Source organism: Peromyscus eremicus, chromosome 1, assembly GCF_949786415.1.
Source record: "Peromyscus eremicus chromosome 1, PerEre_H2_v1, whole genome shotgun sequence".
NCBI lineage: Eukaryota > Metazoa > Chordata > Mammalia > Rodentia > Cricetidae > Peromyscus > Peromyscus eremicus.
The window spans coordinates 93,184,523-93,191,657 of record NC_081416.1 but is presented as its reverse complement, the minus strand read 5'-3'; the positions used below and the strand labels follow the sequence as shown (position 1 = coordinate 93,191,657).

Below are 7,135 nucleotides of genomic sequence, written 5' to 3'. Positions count from 1 at the left end.
ATTATGTCAGAATAGTCAGAACAGAAAGAATGATGACAGATACATTCAAAGAAACTTTTTAGAGGTGAGTCTTTGTTCTCTTACCCGATCAACCTAGCCTCTAGGCTTTGGGCCCAGGGGCATAATCCCATACCCCCACACACCACCCATTGCAGTCCCAGTTTCAGGTCAGCAGGCAGGTCTCCTGCAGACAGGCTGGACTACCACCATCCCTCACCCCACCCCCCAAACCCACCCACCCTCCGAGATCGCACTGCTCCCTGACACAGAACCCTCCAGCACCGATTGGACTAAAAGGACCAAGAGTGTCAACTGGACCAAGAAAGGCCCCCTCAGACACAAACACCACTTGCACTGAGTGGAGGAAGAAATGGGTAGATGCCAGTGCAAAAATAAAGTCAGCAGCATAGAGACCAATATGGCACCACCAGAACCTAGTGGTTCTTCATCAGCAAGACCTGAACATACCAATGCAGAAGAAGCAGAAGAAATTGACCTTAAAAATGACTTTAAGAAGATGATAGAGGCCTTCAAAGAGGAAATGAAAATTTCTCTTATACAAATAGAGGAAAAGACAAACAAAAAATTGGAAGGAATCCATAAATCCCTTAAAGAAAACCAAGAAAAAGCAATTAAACAGGTTAAAGAAACAGTTCAAGATTTGAAAACTGAAATAGAGACAATAAAGCAGACACAAACTGAGGGAATGATGGAAATGGAAAATCTGAGTAAAAGAACAGGAACTACAGATACAAGCATAACCAAGAGAATCTCTGGCATTAAAGATATGATAGAGGAAATAGAATTGTCAGTCAAAGAAAACATTAAAGCCAACAAAGTGATAACACAAAACATCCAGGAAACTTGGGACACCATGTAAAGACCAAATCTAAGAATAATGGGGGTAGAAGAAGGAGAAGAATACAAGCTCAAAGGCACAGAAAATATATTCCACAAAATTATAGAAGAAAATTTTCCCAACCTAAAGAATAAATGTCTATGAAGATACAAGAAACTTGCAAACACCAAATAGACTAGATGAAAAAGTATATTCACCATATATTCAAATCACTAAACATATAGAATAAAGAAAAAATATTAAGAGCTGCAAAGGAAAAAGGCCAAGTAACATACAAAGGCAGGCTTGTCAGAATAACATCTGACTTCTCAATGGAGACTCTGAAAGCCAGAAGGTCCTGGACAAACATTATGCAGACAATAAGAAACCATGGATTCCAACCAAGACTATTAAACCCAGCAAAACTCTCAATTACCATAGACAGTAAACAAAATATTCCAAGATAAAACCATACTTAAACAATATGTATCCACAAATCCAGCCCTACAGAAAGTACTAGAAGGAAAAATCCAACCTAAGGAAACTAGATGCACCCACAAAAACACAGGTAATAGATAATTTCACACCAACAAATACCAAAGAAGGGAAACACACAACACTACCACCAAAAATTAACAGAAATTAACAATCACTCGTCATTAATATCCCTTAATATCAATGAACTCAATTTGCCTATAAAAAAGACACAGGCTAACAGAGTGAATACAAAAAACAGAATCTTTCCTTCTGCTGCATACAAGAAACACACTTCAACTTCAAAGATAGACACTACCTCAGAGTAAAAGGCTGGGAAAAGACTTTTCAATCGAATGGACTCAAGAAGCAGGCTGGTATAGCTATCCTAATATCTAACAAAATAGACTTCAAACTAAAATCAATTGAAAGAGATCAGGAAGGACATTAAATATTCATCACAGGAAAAATCCACCAAGATGAAGTCTCAATTCTGAACATTTATGTCCCAAATACAAGGGCACCTACATTTATAAAAGAAACATTACTAAAACTTAAACTGCACATCAAACCCTACATGCTAGTAGTGGGAGACTTCAACACCCCACTCTCACCAATGGACAGGTCTGCCAGACAGAAACTTAACAGAGAAATAAGGGATCTAACAGATGTTATGACTCAAATGCACTTAATAGGTATCTACAGAACATTCCACCCTAACACAAAAGAATATACGTTCTTCTCAGCACCCCATGGAACCGTCTCTGAAATTGATCACATACTCAGTCACCAAACAAATCTCAACAAATACAAAAAAGTTGGAATAACTTCCTGTATTCTATCGGACCACCATGGCTTAAAGCTAGATATCAACAACAACAAAAATTACAGAAAACCTACAATCTCATGGAAACTGAATATGACTAAACTAAATCACCAATGGGTCAAGGAAGAAATAAAGAAAAGAATTAAAGACTTCCTAGAATTCAGTGAGAATGAATGTACAACATACCCAAACTTATGGGACACCATGAAAGCAGTGCTAAAAGGAAAATTCACAGCACTAAATGCCCACATAAAGAAGTTGGAGAAATTTCACACTAGCAAGTTAACAGCATACCTAAAAGCTCTAGAAGAAAAAGAAGCAAACTCACCCAGGAGGAACAGATGCCAGGAAATAATCAAATTGAGGGCTGAAATCAATAAAATAGAAACAAAGAGAACAATACAAAGAATCACAAAAAGTTGGATCTTTGAGAAAATCAACAAAATAAGCCATTAGTCAAACTAACCAAAAGGCAGAGAGAGAGCAAATACATCCATATCTATCTCCATGCACAAAACTCAAGTCCAAGTAGATCAAAGACCTCAACATAAATCCAGTTACACTGAACTTGATAGAAGAGAAAGTAGGAAGTAGTCTTGAACACATTGGCACATGGGACCACTTCCTAAATATAACACCAGTAGCACAGACATTGAGAACAACAATTAATAAATGGGACCTCCTGAAACTGAGAAGCTTCTGTAAGGCAAAGGACATGGTCAATAACACAAAACGGCAGCCTACAGAAAGATCTTCACCAGCCCCACATCTGACAAAGGACTGATCTCCAAAATATATAAAGAACTCGAGAAACTAAACATCAAAATACTGAACATTCCAATTAAAAAATGGGCTACAGAGCTAAACAGAGAATTTTCAACAGAGGAATCTCAAATAGCCGAAAGACATTTAAGAATTGCTCAACATCCTTAATCATCAGGGAAATGTAAATCAAAACAACACTGAGATACCATCTTACACCTGTCAGAATGGCTATGATCAAAAACACTGATAATAGCTTTTGTTGGAGAGGATGTGGAGCAAAGGGAACACTCCTCCACTCTTGGTGGGAGTACAAACTTGTACAGCCATTTTGGAAATCAGTGTGGTGGTTTCTCAAAAGTTTGGGAGTCAATCTACCTCAAAGCCCACCAATACCACTCTTGGGCATATACCCAAGGAACACTCAATTATACCACAAGGACACATGCTCAACTATGTTCATAGCAGCATTGTTCATGATAGCCAGAACCTGGAAACAACCTAGATGCCCTTCAACCAAAAAAATGGATAAAGAAAATGTGGTACATATACACAATGGAATACTCCTCACACATAAAAAACAATGACATCGTGAAATTTGCAGGCAAATAGATGGAACTAGAAAATATCATCCTGAATGAGGTAATCCAGACTCAGAAGGATAAACATGGCATGTACTCACTCATAAGTAGATGAAAGGCAAAAGATAACCAGACTACAACCCACAGCTCCAGAGAGGCTAGCTAACAAGGAAAACCCCAAGAGGGACACATGGATCACCCTGGGAAGGGGAAATGGATGAGATCTCCATGAGTAGACTTGGGTTGAAGGGAGCAATGGAGAGCAGGGGATGGAGGATGAGAACATAAGGGAACAGAATGGTCGAGCTGAAACAGGGACAGAATGGTAAAGCAATGAAAGAGATACCATGATAGAGGGAGACACCATGGGGAGAAACCAGGTGCTAGGCAAGTTCCCAGAAAACCACAGGATGATCCCACCTTAGACTACTAGCTATAGTGGACAGGGTGCCTGAACTAGCCTACCACAGTAATCAGATTAATGAATACCCTGTCAGTCACCATAGAGACTTGACTCAGTAACTGATGGAAGCAGATGCAGAGATCCACAGCCAAGCACCAGGCCAAGCTCCAGAAGTCCAGTCGAAGAGAGAGAAGAGGAATTCTGTCAGCAAGGGGCATCAAGATCATGATGGGGAAACATAAAGAGACAACCAAACCAAACTAGTGGGAACTCATGAATTGTGGACGAATAGCTGTGGAGCCTCCATGGGACTGGACAAGGCCCTCTGCATAGGCGAGGCAGTTATGTAGCTTGATCTGCTTAAGGGTCCCCATAGCAGTGGGATTAGGATCCATCCCTAGGGCATGAGGGGGCTTTTTGGAGCCCACTGCCTATGGTGGGACACCTTACACAGCCTTAGTCCTGGGGGGGCGGGGCGCTTGGACCTGCCTCAACTGAGTGTATCAGGCTCTGCTGACTCCCCATGGGAGGCCTTGCCTTGGAGGAGGTGGGAATGGGGCTTGGGATGGGGGGAAAGGCTGAGAGTGGGAGGAGGGCGAGCAGGGGATCTGTGGTTGGTATGTAAAATGAATAGAAAATATTCTAATAATAAAGAAAAAAAGAAACTTTTCCCCTAACAGGAAAGGTTCAAAATTTCAAATTGTAAGAGCTTGTATTCTCAGGGAACTCTGTAGAAATTAAAACCTAGGCAGATCATACTTTATATATATATATATATATATATATATATATATATATATATATATATATATATATATATATATATATATTTACACGTACAGAATAGCAAGTGTTCAGTTGACTTTAAGTCATAGGTTTTTCAATAAGTCTTCTTTAACAAACATTATATATCATGAGGAATAGAACTAAATACCTCTAAAAATATCTGCACTCTGGTTTCCATGGGCTAGTGTATTAATGCATTGCAGACTGGATGACTTAAACAAAAGAAGTTTTAGTTTTACTTTTATGGAGGCTAGAAATTCAAACGTTGTTCATATCGGGAAAGGTATGCAGCCATGGTTCTAGAATAAAAGAAAACAGAAATAAATAAATAATCATATTTGTGTCCCACAGTGGGGGTTGGGGACCTACACATTCTTTCACCACTATAGGGATATATTTTCTTTATAAGAATAATTTCACCAGGTTCCAAAAACAAATGTCAGAGGGTCAGAGACTTTTGCTGTGAGAGTGTCTCCTCATAACATCAGAAGCCACACTCATAAACCCAATGGCCTGATAATACAGCTATCGGGACATTTAGATGCCTTTATTCAAAATACTAGTTACATTCAAAATGAATAGAGTGGTATGTGACAATTAAAGGGGACAATAATGACTCCAGAATTGGTTTTTTTCTTAAATCCCTATAGTCATAGTCACAAGAAATTAAAAAGCATAAAACCAGGAGAACTTGGCCCACAGGATCAGCTAAGCAGGGCCCACAAGGGCTCACAGAGACTGAAACAGCAACCGTGGAGCCTTTATGGGTCTGCACCAGGCCCTTTGCATGCTTAGCTTAGGAGTTTTGCTGGACTCTATCAATGGGAGTGGGGTTATCTCTGACTCTTTTGCCTGCTCATAGGATCTATTTCCTCCTACTGAGTTGCCTCATCCAGCCTTGATATGGGGGTACATGCCTAGTCTTACTGCATTTGTTATGCCAAGTTCAATTGATACCACTGGGAGACCTGCTCCTTTCTAAAGGGAAACAGAGGAGCAGTGGATCTGGGGGTGAGGGTGGGAGGAGGGGAGGGAGGGGAGGCTGCAGTTGGTATATAATGTATAAAAGAAGAATAAATAAATAAAAATTAAAAAGAGAAAATCATGACACCAAATAGTTTACTGATTTAGATGTTTCTGGTGTTCTCTTGTACAGAATCCTGGTCATCACTAAAGGTTGGAGAAGGAAAATAGATGTGCTCAAGTCAGAAGGTCACTCTTGACATCATGGGACTAGAATGGAGTCTACTAGTCTTTGTGTGATGTTCAGAGAGGCAGAAGAAATTGACCAGAGAAGATGAGGGAGCCAAGTAGACACATAGACATAGCAAACTGAAGATGTGTATTACCTATGGTGCAGATCTGTAAAAATTAACAAACAGCAGATAGAGAGTTTAATTGTTCTTATGGACCATAGTCCATTGGCTTTGTCTATTCCAATGTGTATATATATAAATATATATATATGATGCAAAATTATTCCCAAAATAGGTTAAAAATACACACACACACACACACACACACACACACACACACACACACACACACGCACACACGCACACACACACATTATTGGACCAAATATTCAAATTAGCTTCTAATTAGAAGAAAAAGAAACAATATGTACTCCATTCTAAATGTGTGTCCAGAGTTCCCCGAGGACTACCAAGAGACCAAATCCGATGCAAAAGCAAATAGTCTTTTTATTGTTTCGAGTTAACTCGAGCCTTCCCATCTGTCTGACACAACAGCAGAGCAGAAGAGACCCCAAGTAGCAATGGGGCAGGATTTTTATAGGGGGTAAAGCAAGGGGGGAGGGTGTCATAGGGTCTACAGACTACATAGGAATAGGCTCGGGATTGGTTTATGCAAGTGGCAATCATGTTAGTAACTTTTAATTGGCTAGGGTTAATTGGAGGTTTGTCAGGGCTACCGTTATCCATTTTGGAGCAGGCCTGAAGAAGTCCCAGGCTTTGTCCTTGAGCTGCTGTGGAGGCTGGCTGGCCTAGTGCATACTGACTGTGGAGGCTGGCTCAGTGGCCCAGGTTTGGTGTATTCTATCTCCTGTCCCTGCTGAGAGGGGCATCTGTGATTAATTGTCTTTTGTTCATGGCTCCTCCTCAGAAACTGCCTACCCAGTCTCAGGAAACTGAAATTGAGGCCTGATCTCTTAGAGAAAATTGAGCAGCCTGTTACAGTGTCTGTATGGCTCTTTTACTAAATATATGAACGTGACCAGATTGCATATGTATGAGTGTTTTGCCTGCATGGCTGTCTGTGCACATGTGTGTGGCCACAGAGGCCAAAAGAGGGTGGCAGATCCCCTAGAACTGTATTTACAGATGGTTGTGAGCTGCCATGTGGGTGCTGAGAATTGAAGGCAGGTTCTCTGGAAGAACAACAAGTTTTCTTAACCACTAAGACGTCTCCTTAGCCTCTTTGCACATTTTTGTTGTTACTTTAGC

At 40.3% G+C, this 7,135-nt stretch overlaps 1 long non-coding RNA gene across 1 annotated transcript; it reads left to right on the top strand.

Moving 5' to 3' along the window:
* The first annotated feature begins 16 nt into the window (after positions 1-16).
* Positions 17-6,054, top strand: LOC131900266 (uncharacterized). The gene is made up of 2 exons (XR_009376182.1): positions 17-64; positions 5,827-6,054. It is a non-coding gene; the product is annotated as an uncharacterized LOC131900266 (long non-coding RNA).
* The last annotated feature ends 1,081 nt before the right edge of the window (positions 6,055-7,135 follow it).